An 18727-nucleotide genomic window follows, 5' to 3' on the forward strand; every position below is an offset into this window, starting at 1 on the left:
GGGAAGGAGGCGGAGGCTCCTGCAGGCCCACTGGGGTCAGAGCTTTGTGATTTCAGCAGGGAGGAATGGGCAAAGGGTGCACAGCCAACAGAAGGGGGGAAATGGAGCAAGCTTTGGACAATTGCTGCTAGGAAATAAGCCAGACTGTGGTGAGGTAATGCATGTGTTCGTTGCTGTGGTTTGTTAAAGTTACAAGACCCTTGGGACTGAAGGGGGTGGGGTGGGGGCTGCTCCTTGCGGGGAGAGGTGGCGTGAAGAGGGCTGGAAAGGAGCCTTGCTTTTGTTTTAAGGTTGCTTCTCTGTCCAGGTTCTGGAAGTGACACAGAAGGGGAATGAAAGCCCACCTTCTACCCCCATTCAGGATGCTCCCAGCTTGACAGTTCCTCATTCTGTTTGTGTGGGCTGAGGCAGGCCTTCGATTTCAGCCTCTGCCCTTAACTAGCACTGCTGCTTTGGTCAGGCTGTTTACACTCTCTGGATCTTAGTTTCCTTACATTCGAGTGATCTCTGAGGCCGGTTCCAGGAAAAATGGCAGGATTCGGAGTGAGAAGACATAGGCCAGCTCATTTAGCTATTCTGTGTCTCTGTTTCCTTAGCTGTAAAACTAAGGGGGGGGGGGGGCGGGTGTGAGGATCAGAAGAGGAGAAAGCTCTTGCTAGCAGTAAGTTACCATACAGACACTGATGTGCTGGGACAGTGTTGGGGGTGCGGCCTACTGAGTTTCTCCTGCAGGGAGCTCCTGGAGTAGAACAGTCTCTGTGACTGAGGCATCACATTTTTTTTCCTTTTAAAAGCAGCTTTATTGAGGGATAATTTGCATAAAATGAATTTCACCCATTCCAAGAGCACAGTTCAGTGGGTTCTGACAAAGGCATCCGCCCTCGTAACCACCACCTCACTCAAGATCCAGAACACTTTCATCACCCAGAAACGGTCCCTCATGCCCTTTGCTGTCAATCCCACCTGGGCTCCAGGCTTCCTGTCAATATAGACAAGATTCCTCCCCTGCCTGCAGGGGCCAGAATTTCCTGTAGTCTTCCGAGTCTGGCTTTTCCTTTCAGTACCATGCCCTGAGGTCTGTGCAGGTTGTGGGCATCAGCAGTTTGCTCCTTCTGGTTTGTCGACCACTGTTCCCTGTGTGGATGCCCTGGGGCATCATTTAACAATCCAAAAATCAAACCCAAACAGTCTCCCTCTGCTCTGCTTCCCCAGGAACTCCGGGCCCCTTACCTGACGAGGCTTCCCAGAGGGACACCCGTCTTCCCTCTTAGATGGAGAGAACCCAAGTTTTCTGACCCTGTAGTTCTCATTCTGTAGTCAAGAAGGATGGAAAGGAAAGCCTGCTCATCCCTGCAGCCTCAGACTTCCTGGCTTCTGGCTTCCTCCTGCAGCCCGGACCTTAACACTCCCTTGTTCATATTGTCCCATCCCCCGCCTGTCCCTGCTCCTCCTCTCCAGCTCCACCTGGCTCTTTGCTGATCTGGGATAAGGTGAAATTTCACCCAGCCTAGGTTGAGGCCTTGTATGTCCATAAGACTCTGGTTAAAACACAGCCTAACCGGCAGGGTAACCCAGTAAGCTGCCAGCAACACTATGAAAGCATCAGTGCATGTTGGTTTATCAGATGAATATCAGGTCCTGAGCAAGGGTCTGTGTGGATGGGACCAAACAGCTTTGTTTTGGCTGCTGCGGGCTGGCCTGCACTTGCAGGCAGCACGATCCAGGAGACTGTGTGGGCAGTGGGAAGCGAAGGAACAGCTCTCTCAATGCATCCGGGTGAATTCCGCACATCTTTGATCACAAGGCTAATTTGGTCCTTGCCTTCCCTTCTCCTCTGTGCTCTTACCTATCTGCTCTCTGATCCTGGTTTACCATCAGGCAGCAGGGGTGGGGATAATCATAGTTACCATTTATTACCGCACCTACGCATGCTGCCAGGGCACTTCACATACATTATTTCATTTACTTCTCACACCAACCCTTTGAAGAAGGTATTATTAGTTCTATTTTATAGATGGAAAAACCTGAGGCACAGGGAATTAAGTTACTTGTTCAGAGTCACTCAGTTGCAGAATCAGGATTTGAACCCAGGTCTGTTGGACTCTGGGGCCTTTGGCCTCCAGTTGAGATTCCAGAAGCAAAAGAAGTAGGCAGCGCTTAAATTTTGTTTTCCTACCTCCTTCCCTCTGTCTCCCCTGGCTTGAAACAGCATGGATTAAAAAAGCCTGTTTTCAAACTTTCTAAAATGGAATCATGTAATATGCATTCTTTGGTGTCTGAGTTCTTTCATTTACTCTTATGTGTGTGCGTAAGAGTGTGCTGTTACTGTGTGCTATTTCGATATTCCCCTGTATAAAGAACAGCCTATTGGGGCACCTGCGTGGCTCAGTGGGTTAAGCGTCTGACTTCAGCTCAGGTCATGGTCTCATAGTTCATAGGTTCAAGCCCTGCATTGGTTTGGACTCTGTGTTGACAGCTCGAAGTCTGCTTGGGATTCTATGTCTCTCTCTCTCTCTCTGCCCTTCCCCCCTCCATGCTCTGTCTGTCTCTCTCAGAGATAAACATTAAAAAAAAAACCAAAAAACAAAACACCTTATTTTTAAAGACTTCTTGACTTTGTGGTTAAACATTCTACACTTAAATTGCCACACCAGGCCACTCCCATGGTTTATCTAGGTCTGGGTGTCTCTGGGTATCTGAGAGATGTTTGATCTTCCCAGAAGGTACTTCTGTTTTTGAAGGGGAGTTCTTGCTAGCCCCATGGTTCCTTTATTGATTAAATCTATTCAGGGGCAGCCTGTGAGCAATGCCACACTGCCGGATTGTCCCCCTTCCTTACTCCTTTGTATGGCCCTCCCGCCTTCCATCTCAGTTTGACAAAAGGAAAGCACCTGATTTATTTAAGTAGCCATAACTCTTCATATCAGAAGTAGGACTGTTTTGTGACAGAAGCAGGTGGAAGTTTTCCCCGAGATGCCATATTTCCAAAAATATCTATTGGAAAGTCCTACTACTAGGGCTCCAGGGTGGCTCAGTCGGTTAAGTGTCCGACTCTTGATTTCAGCCCAAGTCATGATCCCACGTTTTGTGAGTTTGAGTCCTGCAACGGGCTCTGTGCTTATGGCAAGGATCCTGCTTGGCATTGTCTCTCTTCCTCTCTGCCCCTCCCCCATGTGTTTTTTTCCTCTCTCTTTCCCTCAAAATAAATAAAAAAACTATTAAAAAAAAATCCTACTTTTGTCACTGAATCATGTGATTCATCCTGTGATGACCGTGGGCATATCATCTGACTGTCTTGAACCTCAGCTGTCTCATCTACAAAATTGGGGAAATAGTGGTAATGATGCTGGTCCTCAGCACCTACATCATGGTGCATGAGGCGGGTACAAATACGATAAAGGATGCGAGCATATGCTCCTGGCTCTGTCGTGTAATGTAAGGGTACATCTTTTTCCTTTTTGTGTCCTGTGTACAGGGCTGTTTGCAAGATGGATTTGGAGAATCAGGGAATAAGTCTGCTGAAGGAAGGGGCAGACCTAAGTAGTATCAGTCCCTGAATTAAAAGGGTTGGTTGTTTGGTTGAAGCTCAGATCTCAAAAAGAGGCAAGAGAAGAATAAAGCAAGAGCTAAGAGAAGTCACTCTTGATCCATTTAGATTATGAGGCATTATGGGACTAAATATGACACACTTTTGGGACATACTGCAATTCTGCTTGTACTTGTTTTTCCTAAAATTCTATTTCCCTTTGCAATGTGAAAATCCTGCCAAGCATTTTGTTTGTTTTAGAGGCAAGCAGGTAGTGAAAAATCCATGAGCCTGTGCTGCATGCTAGCATGGGCCACGAAGAGGAAATTCAAGGATGAATTCAAGGCTGGGTGGTAGCAGCCACAAAGGAGATGGGGTGACTTCTGGTGTCGATGGGAGAGGCAGCGGGGGAGGGGTGAGGTGGGAATTCCGTTGGGGTTATGCATTCGTTCCATCCAAATGCATATTTAGGTAGAGCTTACCTCAACACCTTCCTCACCACCCCCCCTCAACCCCCCCCATTCTTAACCGTTCTCTCTCCAGAGGAAAAATAAAACCAGTTTACAATTATCCTATTATTTCATTGATTTCTGGAGTGGCGACAGGAAACCTTGGACAGGTCAGTCGTGTGAAGAGGGTGTGACTCAGAATTCCTTGTACTAATATTTGTGTGCATCTCACGACAAACCCCATGCTTCCACCTGAACTTGTTTGCTTGACCGCCTGAGAAGATAGCATTGCTAACCTGAGAAATTAATACGCTCCATTAATGCTTGGGCAAGTAGAAGGGAGGGAGGGAGAGGGAGAGAACAAATGTGTCTCAGTGAACGGGGACAGGTCAGAAATTTAGTAAGAACAAGTTGAGACAAGTGTTAAATACCAGAACCGCCCCCCCCCCCCCCCACCCGGGAGAAGAGTGAGAGCTTGGTCCTTGTCAAAATGTTTATTGCCTAGACCACAGGAAGAGGAGAGGGAGTGGAAGACTATGTTTCAAAGTCCATTTTAGTTTAGCTAGTATGAGAGAGGAGAGGGCTGAAACAAACTGTCAGCTTTGTCTTCTGGATTAGGCTAACAGTTTATTTGAAAAATTTACAATTTTATTGCTGGTCTAGGCTGGGAGTTCTGGGAAACTAACCCCTAGAGAGGGTTGGGCTGTAGACTGGCAAAATCCACACTTTCAGTTTTAAGCTACTGGTCCTGTGGCCCAGAGATAATGTTACATTGTTGTCCTATAAAAGAATTATTTGATAAGTGTGGATCCTATTAATTGGGCAAAAATTTGATTCCTTTTAAATTTTGCTTTGAAGAACTTTTTTTTTTTTAATTTTTTTTTAACATTTATTTATTTTTGGGACAGAGAGAGACAGAGCATGAACAGGGGAGGGGCAGAGAGAGAGGGAGACACAGAATCGGAAGCAGGCTCCAGGCTCTGAGCCATCAGCCCAGAGCCTGATGCAGGGCTCGAACTCACGAACCGTGAGATCGTGACCTGAGCCGAAGTCGGTTGCTCAACCGACTGAGCCACCCAGGCGCCCCGAAGAACTTTTTAATAAAAGGGATTCTAACAGGGCAATCCATACTTTTTTCTAAGTTCCAGTTAGAAAGTTACTGTTATGAATGCATACACACAGAAACGTGCATGTTTGAACATACAGATACCACCACTTGTGTTAAAAAATGAACGTACCCTTCTCCCAATAGATCCCCCAGTTTGGAAGGTATTCAGGCCATGGGTCATAAAATATGAGCGCCACCTGGTGAGGAGAAGCAGGTAACTGCATCTGTATCTTCAAGTATGCCATCAACAGGTATATTTATCCCATATGAAATCTTAGAATATCACAGGAATAATAATCAGCACGACATGAAAGTGACAGTGATTTTCATGACTGTGAAAATGGACAGCCCGCAGCGGCGTCCCCGCAGCGACAGCCTCTGACCTGAGGGGAGGGAAGGTCCTGGTGGGAAGGAAGGGAGGGAGGGGCTAGTGATGGTGTGATGAGGGCGTGTCCTACTTTCAGGCTTTGGTTCTGGACACAGGGTGGTGGTGGTTGGGGGTGCGGGTGTGGAGAAAGCAGAAACCCAAGTTGCCTAGGAGGTGCCGGCTGGGAGGAGAGGGACCATCATTGTTTGCAAGGTGTCTGTCAGGTGCAAGCTGGAGAGAGATGTGTCTCCACTCCATTCAGCCATCTTACTCTGGAGCTGCTTGTGCCATCAGAGTGGCAACTGTTTCTTTTCATTTTTCTTCCTTTTTTTCCTTCTAGTCTCCTTCCTTCTCCTCCCTCCCTGTCTTCTTCCTTTTTGTTAAACAATAATTCTCAGGAGGAACCGTTTATTAGACCAAAAACAAAACCTGTACTTATACTACTGGATGTTTCATTTACTTAGAGAGTTGTTTTTTTTAAAGCCAGAATTTATTTTTACCAAAAAATGCTCAACAGCCTTAAAAAAAAAAAAAAAAAAAGGTCCAAATGCCCAAAGATGCCCAGATTTAATTGAAGATAATATGAGGCGGTGTCTGTTGGTTTCTCCATTGCTAAAGCCTCAGTTTGATCCCGGTTAATTATATACCCGAGTAATTCTTCTGGTTGGGCAGTGAGAAGTTCCTCTTTATTTTGGGGAGGCACTGAAGGTTAACGGAAAGGAGTTTTAGGAGCCTTTAAATTCATATTGACTTGCAGTAGAACTCTAGGTTTCTGCCTCCTAGATACAAGACTGTGGGCATTTTTCTTACCTCTCTGAGACTTAGACTTCCTCTCATGCAAGCGGTTCATTTGCCTTCTGGGAGCACCTCCGTGTGTCGGGGAGAGGGTGCGCCCAAGTGGAAGGCAGCTCCCATAAAACCTCAGGTGGAGGCAGAAGCAGACAGCCACACAAATACAGGAGGCTGATTTTGACAGGAACAATGTCCTCCTGCCACAGGAAAAAGTGGTCTCTGTGTTGGGCCTAGTAGAATGACTTCAATAGCGTAGTTCATTCATTCATCCAACAAAAATTTATTCTGCCTTTACTATGAGGTAGGCACTGTTCCAGGTGCTGGGAAATACCTGTAAACAAGGAAAACAAAAAACCACCTGCGCTCAATGAGTTTACATTTTAGGGGGAAGAACCAGACAGTACACAAATCAATAGGTTTTTCAGATAGAGCTATTGGGAGAACTAAACAGGGAAGGGGATATGAGGAGGTCTCTGTGTATCGATGAGGTGAACTTGGCGCAGGGAATTGAAGGAGAGGAGAGAATGTGCCATACAGATTCAGATCAGAGGGAAGAAGAACCCATTGTGGCTCCAAGGCCCTGGGTGGGCACGAGCTGAGAGGTTCAGTGAAGGTCAAGGAGACCAGTGTTTCAGATGAGAGCAGGCAGCGGGGAGAGTGGGGTTAGGGACTAGAAGGGATCAGCAAATGTAGGGCATTTCATACCATTTTAAAGACTTTTTGACTTTTCCTTTGAGTGAGATGGAGACCCTGAGAAGGGGGTCAGTCAATGAAGATTCACACTCGGACTAAGCTTTTCAAGGGGCCACTCCGGCTAGTGTGGGCGGGGGCAGGGCAGGGACAAGTTAGGAGGGTCGGTGTTGGCCCATAGAGAGATGGGAGGGCTTGAAGCAGAGTGCAGGGGCTGGCAAAAGTCACAGAGCAGCAAAGGTTGTTTCACGCCAGGCTGGTGGCCGCCATTTGACTGTACAGGGTGGGAAGATGGCAGGCTAGGAAATGGGAGGCTGTGTGGTGTGATGGGCTCCTCTGGGGTGAGGAGGGAGAAATGGGAGATAAGCTCAATTAAGGCAGATTGGAATTGGCCTTGGTGATCAGCTTAGAGTTTGAACTTTTATTCTCTGCGTAACCCAGAGGCAGCAAAAGTAAATTTTGAGCATGGGAGCTGCGTGATCAGAGATCAGGGTTTGAGCTCTGGTCGACAATGGAGGAAAGACTACAGGTGCAGAAGGAGGAATCAGAAGTAATGGTCCAGATAATGTGGTATATCTCTCAATCGAATGGGGACCCCCAAATGTGGGACAACTGATCGAGTGGAAGCCAGTGGTGTGGGCAGTGAAAGAATTCACCCAACACAGAACAAAAGAGAAGGTTATTGAATACATCTCAAGGGAGCTGAGGGCTGGATAGCAAAGGAGAGACTGTGAGGCAGTGGTGAGGGGCCACAGGTAATAGGGTGGAGTGATGGGGTAAAAGAATGTATTGAATTTCCCCCATTTTTGGTAATCTTCGGAACTGTACCTGGTTGTAATTGGTCAGTTAGGGCCTATGGGTATTTCGAGGTGGGTTGCTTAATGAGCCTGTTTGCATTCAGCTCGGTGGTCCCTATGGACCCTTTTGTCTTGATCCAGTTTCCATTGCTCAAGCCTGTTGCCTAAAAGTGGCCTCTGCAGGTAAGAAACAATAAGGGCTCAAACTTGGGCAGTGAGTGGAAAGGCTATATGAGTGACATTTTACTCACAGAATAACAGAGTGTGTTGGCCAGTTAGTCGGGGAGGTGAGGGAAGTTCACCATTTCATACAGACTCAAAGTGGCAAGAGTCACATTTTTGATTTTAGAAAACTGTATCTCTGTGGGAGTAGGTGTGCTGGAAAGAATGTCCGCCCTCTGGAAAATGCTTTAGAGAAAATGATCAATCAGTATGATATTGCTGTATATGATAAGAAACATATATTTGGTCTGGCACACAACTCCTAAAAACTTTGGAATTTCCTGTGCTAGGGGTGATAAAGGTATCTTTTGTCATTTTTTTTATTTAAAAAAATTAAAAAAAATTTTTTTATTACCTTTATTTTTGAGAGACAGAGACTGGGCACAAGTTGGGGAGGGGCAGAGAGAGAAGGAGACAGAATCCGAAGCAGGCTCCAGGCTCCAGGCTCCGAGCTGACAGCACAGAGCCTGACATGGGGCTCGAACTGACAAACTGTGAGATCATAACCTGAGCCGAAGTCAGACACTTAGCTGACTGAGCCACCCAGGTGCCCCCCCCCCCCAATTTTTTTTAATGTTTATTCATTTCTGAGAGACAGAGCACGAGCAGGGGAGGGGGAGAGAGACACAGAATCCAAAATAGGCTCCAGGCTCTGATCTGTCAGCACAGAGCCCAACATGGGGCTCAAACCCACAGATCACGAGATCATGACCTGAGCTGAAGTCTGACGCCCAACTGACTGAGCCACCCAGGCATCCCTGTCTCTTGTCATGTTAGCGAGTGACATTTGGAAAGCTCCTAGTTCACCTGCAAGGGCTGGTTGCCAGGGGAGCCAATCCAGAGATCTGACTTCTAGTCCCACGCTGACTTCCTGGGAGGAGAGAGGGCCTGGTGGTCGAATCGATTGATCTAATCAATCATGACTATAAAACCCAAAGTAAAGGGCTTTGTGAGCTTCCAGGTTGGTGAATGCGTGGAGATGCTGGGAAGTGTGTCCAGAGACAGCATGCGAGCCCCTTCCCACACACCTTGACCTCTGCAACTCTCCCGTCTGGCTCTTCTTGAGTCATACCCTTTTATGATAAACTGCTAATCTAGTAAGCACACTGTTTTCCTGAGTTCTATGAGGCGCCCCCTGGCAAGGAGGCAGGAGAACCTCTGATTTACAGCCCATCTGTCAGGAGTACAGGTGACAACTTGGCCTTGCTTTGGTATCTGGAGTGGGGGGCAATCTTGTGGGACTGAGTCCACAACCTGGGGGATCTGACACTATCTTCTGGTAGACTTGCCTGGTGGTGTGGGGGAAAAGCCCACACATCAGAGTTGGGTGCAGAGTTATTGTTTGAATCAGAATGATTAGTTAGGATTTTGTTTGGTGGAGTGGGGTGTATGGCTGAGAAGACTGGGAAAAAGAGTTGGTGGTGGTAGGTAAGAGGTAGGAAACCAGGGAGGCCAGGCAGAGGCTAGTGTGGAGAGGACAAGACAGGAAGTCAAGACATGGCAGGTGCCTTCCGGAGTAGAACATGGATGAAAAATGGCCCAGACGCTTGAAGGGGACATTTATGAAGGTTAGCAGTGAGGGAGGACTTGGGGTGTGGTCTCCTTCTCTCGGCTCCCCACAGAAATTAAGTCCTTATGTGGTGCTTTTGGATTCAGATTCTTGGTTTTCTTGGAAGCATAGGATGCTATGGACAGTTCCTGTGATCAGGTCAATCTTTTTGTTGGCTCTGATGCTCGGTAAGAGAATGAAATGGATGAAAATTTCAGCTATGCTGATTATTTTTCTTTTTCTCTATTTAATGTGTTCTCTTCCTGCTGTCTGCTCTTCTGAGCCCCATGTTTTGCTCTGTGCTCCTGCTCTGTGACGTAGGTTTTGCTTTCTATCTCCCCACAGTCTAGCTGGGTTGAAAATAAAGGTCACTGTCTGCCGCTCCTTTGCTATCCAGCTCTCTCCCCGAGTGCCAGAATCTTCAAAGTCCTCCCTGTGGGTCTGGCCACCTGCCTAAAGGTGGTATTTGTCTGGAAGAGGTGCCCCGTTTACTCAGTTCTTCCCCTGTCTTTTATTTCCCGGTGAGCATCTGTTGTGGTACCCTCTTCCTTTATCACTTTTCCAGCTTGAAATACAGCTCTTGCTGGTGTTTTGCAATTCTCAGAACCAAAGAGAAAACCAACAGATTGACAGAAAAATGGCATTAACCTCGTCATTACTGTGGTTTTTGTTACCTTCGTCGGTAAGTTGTGAGGAAGCATCGAATTGTAACTGGCCTGTAGGAACAGCAGTGAACAAGCATAATTATTGTCCAGAAACTCTCTTGACCCTTAGGGAGTCGAGAGTTTGACACCAAGAACCTTGGAGGTTCACACACCATGGAAGTGACAGAATGTCCTCATTTAATTGGGTAATCCTGACTCCCTTCTGCCTTTGATCCCCCATCCTTTCCTAGCCAGTCGACTCTAGGCAAGTCTTTGGAGGTCTCTTGGCTTTGAGCAGGTGGGGCAGGACCTTACCATGATCTCCTCACCACCCCTCCTGTATCTTCAGTTCTATGAACTCTATTTATTAGGTCCCAGAAACAAAGTCACGGTCCATCCAGCATAATGTCAGAAGTCCCACTCTTCATGGAAGAATTCTGAGATGCGAAGGCAATACTAAAGAAATGAGACCATATAGAAGTCAGAATGCAGCTCTTCGACATTGCTGCGTGGGAGAGTTGTGGGAGAGGTGCCGTTTTCTGCACACCTCTCCAGGTGGCCCACGGGCAGAACACCGATGGCTCTTGGAGTTCTTATATGACCCGGAACTGTGCTAAGCACTTTCCGTGTATTTCCATATAGTCTTTGTAAGAAGCCTGTGGGAGACGTTCATGTGCAGATGAGGAGGCTGCACTGCAGGAGGCCTAGTGACCCGCTCAGGTTATACGGTTAGTCACGGTGAAGGTGATCTTCCGACGCGGGTGGTCTGACACCACAGCTCATGCTCTCTGTTTAAAGCCTGTGTATCTGTGTAGACGCCAGAAATTATTTGTGTGAAGAGTTTGTCAGTGGTGGTTAGGTTCTGGGGACTCTGCGGTTTGCATTGTGTAAAAAATCAAGGAGCAGTAAAGAATGCTACTAGCTGGACACCTGGGAGAGAGGGAAGGGCAGCTGTCATGGCACACTGGTCTTGTCATCAGGGAAGCTTCTCCAGGTGTCCTGGCCCCGAGCTGCCCGTCTAAAGCATGTCTCCAGAAGGAAAGAAGGTTCCGGGCCATCACTTAAAAGCTTGACGTTCTAAAGTTGAGGGAAAAAGCCTGTTCCTTGGAGATAGGACCCTCCTCTAAGTCTGGGAGCCACAGGGCACAGGTGGTGATGTGGGGACGTGGGCGGGCGCAGCAGTGGCCGGGATGGACAGCAACAGCAGGGAGCTGAACCCTGCACAGCTGTGTGGGGGCGGGGAGGCCCGTGGGGGGCCGGGTGTGGAGATCCACAGACCAGACTGGCTGGCAGGGCACGCAGAGCCCAGTGCCATTGAGATGCGTCATTTGTCCCCAGGCCTTTGCGACCTGGAGAAATAGCTGTTACTACTCCATACAAATGTGTTTTTTCATTTTTTTTTTATTTTTTTTTTTAACGTTTATTTATTTTTGAGACAGAGAGAGACAGAGCATGAACGGGGGAGGGGCAGAGAGAGAGGGAGACACAGAATCGGAAGCAGGCTCCAGGCTCTGAGCCATCAGCCCAGAGCCCGATGCGGGGCTCGAACTCACGGACCGCGAGATCGTGACCTGAGCTCAAGTCGGACGCTTAACCGACTGAGCCACCCAGGCGCCCCCAAATGTGTTTTATTTTTTTTCCTGTTAAGAACACCTCCTAAACTGGGCTGTGTAAACGTGCTCTTCTACTGCCCTGGCTGCCTTATCGAAGGGTGAGTTAAACATTTTTTTGTCGTACTTATTATTGACAGTGGCCTGTGAGCTCTGGAGGGCGGCTGTTTTTGCTGACCATCACCACCCGCCTCAGGCGGCCCCGCTTCTTCACAGTGCCTCAGGCCCTCTACCTTATCGTAGGGAGAGTTCCCCCCAACCCTCCCGCCCCATCTTGTTCTGTGTCTGGGGTGTCCAAATGCTTAATCCAGTCTTGGTCCGGAACAGGAGGGAGCCCAGTCTGGTTCAGCACTGCCTCGACGGCTGCCTAAAATTGACCTTTCTATACTGAATGGAAGCTTAGGACCTCCTTCGTGGCTATTGGAGATAATGTGGTGCCGTCCCCCGGAGTGGCACACTGTTGACTGGAATGCCCAACCTGGGCCAGGTTGGACCCAAGTCAGAGCTTCTGTCCCCGTTTCTTGTGCAGAAGGATGCAGTGATCCAGGTGTGGCTGACCAGTGCTCAGGGGGTCAGGGCGTCACAGGCTGGGCTCAGAGCACTGGGAGCGCCCGTCACCTGTGAGTCCCTCCAGCTGATCGTTCACAAGGGGCGCTCTGAGGTTCAGGCCAGGAACACACGGGTGACGGCCAGGACAACTTGGCCATCACTTTTTTCTTTAGGAAGTTCTTTTCAGAATTTTTATTGTACCATGTTTTTTAAAATGTGTATTTATTTTTGAGAGAGAGAGAGAGAGAGAGAGAGACAGAGAGACAGAGCAGGAGTGGGGGAGGGGGCAGAGAGCGAGGGAGACACGGAATCTGAAGTAGGCTCCAGGCTCTGTGCTGACAGCTTGAACTCATGGACTGTGGAGCTCGAACTCATGGACTGTGAGATAATGACCTGAGCTGCAGTTGGAGGTCCAACCGACTGAGCCACAAAGGCGCCCCTCTACTTTACCAATTTTTAACTATTCTATGGCTACCTTCATTCATTCTCTGTGTACACATTCAAGCATTACAAATAAAATGGAAACCTGCCTTGATCACCATTCCTGATTCTGTCCCCTCATTATAGGCTCATTTTGTAAACTTTCAGATGTTTTTTCCATGTGTTTTTCTCTATGTGTGTATATCATATATCATCATACATGGTTTTGTGGTTTTGCGTGTATGTATATTTATATAAATTGGTATCAACAGTACATGCTGTATAAATTTCCCTGAAACAGCTTTCTTCACTCAGCTGTCTTAGAGATTCCTCCATATCAGCTTGTATAGATGCAGCTAATTCTTACAACTATTGCAGAGTATTCCATAGTATAATGTGTCATTTTATTTAATTAAAGATACTCTGTCTGGACCAATGTCCCCTTTTTATAAAATAGTTTAGTTTAGTTTAAAATGTTGTTTATTTTATTCCCTTATTATCCTGAAATGAAATTCATAAATAATACGACTTAAAACATGACTTAAGATCTATACAATGTTCTAACTGTGATATAATGCTATTAATAATCGCCATTTATAATAAAGTGATATGTTGACATGTAGATGGCTCGTGTGCACTGCCGATGACATCATAAAGTAGACAGATGCACCACGTATAGACTCAAGTGAATGCTACAGCCCCAAATGCAGACAGATTTAGGTGTGTTTGTTGTTGATTTAAGTACTTTGGGTGATGTTGCCATCGATTTCAGAATTTTTGTGAGATGACGAACAACTTGTGGTAAAGATTCAAACTTAACAAAGTTCCCACATGTCAGTTTATTTGGTAGTTCCATTCTTAGAAGAAAAGTCATCGCATATGAAAAATTGTGCAGAAATTACTCTGTGTTTATATATAGCCGAGTTAAATTCTCGGCTCAGATATTTTTCACCTACATGAGTGTCTGGCGGGACCCCGAAGTTCTTACTGGCCGGGGGACATTCTTCATTGTGTGGGATACATCGTGGCCCCCAACAGTAAATGCCAGTAGTAACCCCAAAGACGGTACAAATCAAAACACCCACACGAGTTTCATAACTATCTTTTAGAGAGGGTCATAGTGTCCTCAGTAAGAGCTACTGATCTCTTCATGACTTTTTTCTCTCTAGATTTTTGCTGTTGTCAACAAAGCGGTGAAGAGTATCCTTATCTATGTATTTTTATGCACATTAGAACAGTTCTTCAGGGAAAGATGAATTCCCAGGTCATTTCAGCCCAGGTGCCCTCACACGCCAGCAGGGGCATCAAGTGCAGCTTCTCTAGAAGATGGCTATTTCAGTTTCACCTCTTTCCCGTTTTCCAGGTGACTCCCAGACATGGCTCAGAGCCGGTTCCGGTTCCTGGCTTCCTCTCCATCTCCAGGAATGCAGCTTTCCTGTGGTGTCGGTCATTGGTACCTGTCCCTCCGAGGTAGGTGGCACACTCATGGTTTCAAAGAGCCCACCTTCCTCCTCCAGAGAGGCTGTCCTCTGTACGTGCGTCTCGTCTACCATAATTTACCTCACAATTTCTGCTGTGAGGGGTGACCTCTGGTGGGGCACCCTGCTGGTGGGGATGCCACCATTTGCCCAAATGTCAAGTTCAAAACAGGAGTAAAATATCAAGAACTATTATTAGGTTGATTTTTTAAAATTAATGCATTTTAACCGTGCACATTGAAAATTATGAATAGCTTGAAGATGTTTCTCAGGGAGCTGGTGAAGCGGGACTTGTTCCCAGAGAGACTGACGGGGAAAAAAAGGAGGTAGAAGATCCCAGATAGTGACTGGGAAAGAGAGAGGAGGGCCAGAAATGTGGACGTTCAGGCTGGCAGGGCACTTTGAGGACACGTCGTCTAATTTTTAATGCCCATTCCATGAGAGAGACCCCTCTGAAAAGCCTCAGGTGCAGCAGGTGCGGCTGCCTGTTCTAAGAGAGAGAAGCAGGGTTCCAAAACGTGACAAGAAGCTGTTAAAAGACTTGGGATTTGTTCATAAGTAAGGGATAGAAAAGGCAGTTTTTTTTGTAAATGAGGAAAGACTTTGGGGCAGGAGTGTTGTGGGAATGAGTTTCCCTTCAGGAAAGGAAACGAGTAGACCGACAGCAAGGAGTTTGCGTTGTGTTTCTTTTGCTTTGTCTGCGTTATCTTTCCTGGGTTGTGCCTCTGTTACTAAATGACTGATATATAGGGCTTAGTATTGGACAAAAATGTTTTTGTATATATTGCCTCATCTAACGTTCCACATATTTGCAAGTATTTATTATTACAGTCGTATATACCAAGGTGGAAAAAGAGGAGGAGACAATTGTGGGTTACAGGTTGAGAAAGTGACAGAAATAAAATCAAGCCCAGGGCTTCCAAATCTAAAGTATATGCCCTTTACAACAAACCAGGCCTGAATTAATTTAAACTTGTGGAATGTTATGGTGAGCATTGTATTTTTATAGCTTTCTTTGGAATGTCATGATGTTTTCTTAGATTCTCTGATGTTTACCTGCATGGGTATATTTACTCATTGTCCCTGTTGGTAAATAAGAAATATTATGGGGAAGAGGAGGAACAGGAAGATGAGAAGACACTTGTTCAGTACTCCACACAGCAATCTTGATTCAGAAATTTGAGACTCAGTCGCTGAAAAATGGCAAGGAGATGGCTTGTTTGGGTTGTTCCTTTGGCCCCACCAGGCGATGGAAATGTGGCGCGATGATGTGGCGTCCTGATCTTCCATTCCGGGCAAAGGCTCGGTGGCAACAGCTTCGCTGTGTTTTTCTGAGGAAAAACACAAAGGTATAGACAGTGAATCTAATAATAGAGAGCAAAATCTAGAGCACATATGGTATCCTCGAATAAGATGAGATGAGAAAATGATGTATGCAAATATGCTTAGCATAATGCCAGCCACATAATAGGTTTTCAGTGAATGTGGTTCAATATGAGATTGTATTTCTTTCCTAGAGTTCCCTACTTCATACCTTGTTGATTAAAAAAAAAAAAAAATCTCTCCTCTGACTTTTATTACCATGGTCTGATGGGGAAAAATGAACCAATCTACTAAGCTACGTACCTGGGAGCCCAGTACCCAGCCCCTCCTGGGTCCACATCCCCTCACCCAGTGTTCCTGCAGCCATCCCACAGTACTTCCCTAGCTCTACCCAGTTGGAAACTCTCCACTGCAATCCCTCTATTTCCTTCACTTCTGCACACGCAAAGTGATTGGAGCTTTCTGAGGGGATTGTCAGGAGTTGCTGGATGATTGGGAATGTGTTTTTAAACACCTCTATTGAGTTTTTTTGTTTTTGTTTTTTTGTTTTGTTTTTTTGTTGTTTTTTAGTTTTATTTATTTTTTGAGATAGAAAGAGAAAGGGAGAGAGAGAATCCCAGGCGGGCTCTGCGCTGACAGCATGGAGCCCGAAGTGAAGCTTGATCCTGTGAACCGCGAGATCATGACCTGAGCTGAAACCAAGAGCCGGACGCTCAGCCGACTGAGCCATCCAGGCGTCCCTTCCTTTATTGGGTTTAAGAAGAAACCTGTGAGATCCCATATCGTGGTGGGAGCATAGTGGGTGTTATGTTCTTCATTTGCCTCTTTATTTTATCCACCAGTTCCCAGGACTGTCGCACCCCTGATCGTGGTATATAGGTCAGCACATTTTGGCCTCCTCCTAGGAAGCGTTTCATAATCTGCTACCACCAACACTCCCTTTATCCCTCATGCCCTCTGGAAGGTGTATGATGAATGCTGGGTGGGGGCTGTTTGAGGATCTCAGGAGGGACGAGATGGAGGGATGTGAAGAGAGAAAAGTTAGAAGAATAATCACCGTTTGAAAAATGGGAAATCTGAGATGATGATTTTTTCTAGAAGAATGATTAAGCCATTTTAGAAACATGACTCATATTTGACTTCTGCCCTTTTTCCTCCAAATGATTATGAAAAACACATACTTGGAAGATTTTAATAAGATTATGAGTAATATTAGATCATTCTAATTCCTGTTTATGGAGGACAGCAGTCCAATACTTAACTGCAAGAGGAAAATGAATCTGTGCTTCTAGGAAGCACTGCTGTTTACAAAAACCAAGGAGGATTAGTTTGGGTATATTCACTCGTAGGCCTCTGCTTGTTATCTTCTCTCATTTTTTTTTCTTAAGATTTCATCAAAGTTGTATATACATCTAGTTTAAAGAGCTAGATATTTCCACCATTTGTTTTAAGTTTATTTATTTATTTTGAGAGAGTGCATGGGAGGGGCAGGGTGAGAGAGAGAGAGAGAGAGAGAGAGAGCGAGAGAGAGAGAGAGAGAGAGAGAGAATCCCAAGCAGGCTCTGCACTGTCAGTGTGGAACCTGATGCAGGGTTCCATCTCACAAACTGTGAGATCATGACCTGAGCCGAAATCAAGAGTGGGATGCTTAACTGACTGAGCCACCCAGGCACCCCTCTGCCAGTTGTTTTGAAAAACAGTGGTTCTTGTTCCTATTCTCTTTCAAACCGCTCTTTCCCAAAGCAGCTGCTTTCACTGCCTTTAGCTGTGTGTGTGTGTGTGTGTGTGTGTGTGTGTGTGTGTGTGTGAATTATATGCTTGTACTGCTACTTTTGATTTCTCAATCTCGGGCATACTTTCCACTATAGAACATGAAAACATAGTTCTTCTTCACCCTGTTTCCATGGCAGACCTTTTCCGTCTCACTTTTCAATGTAGTTTTATTGCAGTGTTGGCTAAATCGATGTTCAGTATTTGAAGTGTTATGACTGTCACATAATAAGAAATACACATTTAGTCCCTGCCTCTGGTTTCTGACACAGACCTACTAAAACCCTTGTAATTTCCTGAGTGTAGGGGTGCTAGGAGCATCTTTTGTTCCAACATATAGTCTTTGACCGCAGTTCCTGAGCAAGAGCTTCTAAGACCCTTGGAATCTCAGGAGCGATCGGAATGTTCTTTTGATGCAAATGACAAGACTGTTGGCTGGCAGCCCCTACCTTCAGAATATGGAGCTGGTGCCAGAAAGACCCAGACTCCTCTACAACGTTGGCACTTGCAGCCCCACCTCAAACCTCTGGAGACTGAGTCAATCACTGGTGGTCCGTGATCTAATCAGTTGTACCTCCATAACTAAACCACCATAAAAACCCTAATCAAGGAGTTTCTGAGAGCTTCTTGGTTGGTGAACACACCCAAATGCCAGGTAGTGAACCCCAGCTCCACAGAGACAGAGAAATTCCTGCATTTGGAACTCTTCTGGGTCTCACCCTATATATATTTTCATCTGGCCATTCATCTAAATCATTTGTAATAAATGAGTAAATATAAGAAAGTATTTCTGAGTTTTGTGGTATCCTAAATCAAGTTATTGAACCAGAGGAGGATGTGTGGGAAACTCCAATTTAGGGCTGGTTGGTCAGATGTACGAGTGACAACCTGAGGCTTGAGACTGGCATCTGAAGTGGGGTGCGGTCTTGGGACTGAGCCCTTAACCTGTGGGTCTGCATGAACTTTGAGTAATTAGTGTTGGAATTGAATTGTAGGCACCCAGTTGATGTCTGGAGAATTGGAGAATTGTGGTATGAGAACCCCCCCCAACCTCCACCCCCAATTTGGTGTCTGCTGTGCGTAGAGAAACAAGTTTTCTTTTAAATGACGAGGTAAATGCTATTCATGGTGGACCTGTGGATTCCACAATTACTTTTGCTGTCCCTACAAACTTTTTAAAAAAATTTTTATGTTTATTTATTTTTGAGAGGGAGGGAGAGACAGAGCGTGAGCAGGGGAGGGGCAGAGAGAGAGGGAGACACAGAATCCGAAGCAGGCTCCAGGCCCTGAGCTTTCAGCACAGAGCCTGACGTGGGGCTCGAACTCACCGACTGCGAGATCATGACCTGAGCCGAAGTCGGACGCTCAGCTAACTGAGCCACCCAGGTGCCCCTTTCCCTACAAACTTTTGTTTTCTGTTGAGTTCATAATTG

General features: G+C 46.2%; 1 long non-coding RNA gene across 1 annotated transcript in view; it reads left to right on the top strand.

The window, feature by feature from the left end:
* The window catches only part of LOC144614541 (uncharacterized), a 110522-nt gene that overhangs the window by 8365 nt on the left and 83430 nt on the right, over nucleotides 1-18727 (top strand). The window contains exon 2 of the long non-coding RNA XR_013552341.2: nucleotides 14087-14193. This is a non-coding gene — a long non-coding RNA (uncharacterized LOC144614541). The remainder of the gene's footprint in view (nucleotides 1-14086; nucleotides 14194-18727) is intronic.

This window comes from Panthera onca, chromosome A2 (genome assembly GCF_046562875.1).
Source record: "Panthera onca isolate mPanOnc1 chromosome A2, mPanOnc1 haplotype 2, whole genome shotgun sequence".
Taxonomy (NCBI): Eukaryota; Metazoa; Chordata; class Mammalia; order Carnivora; family Felidae; genus Panthera; species Panthera onca.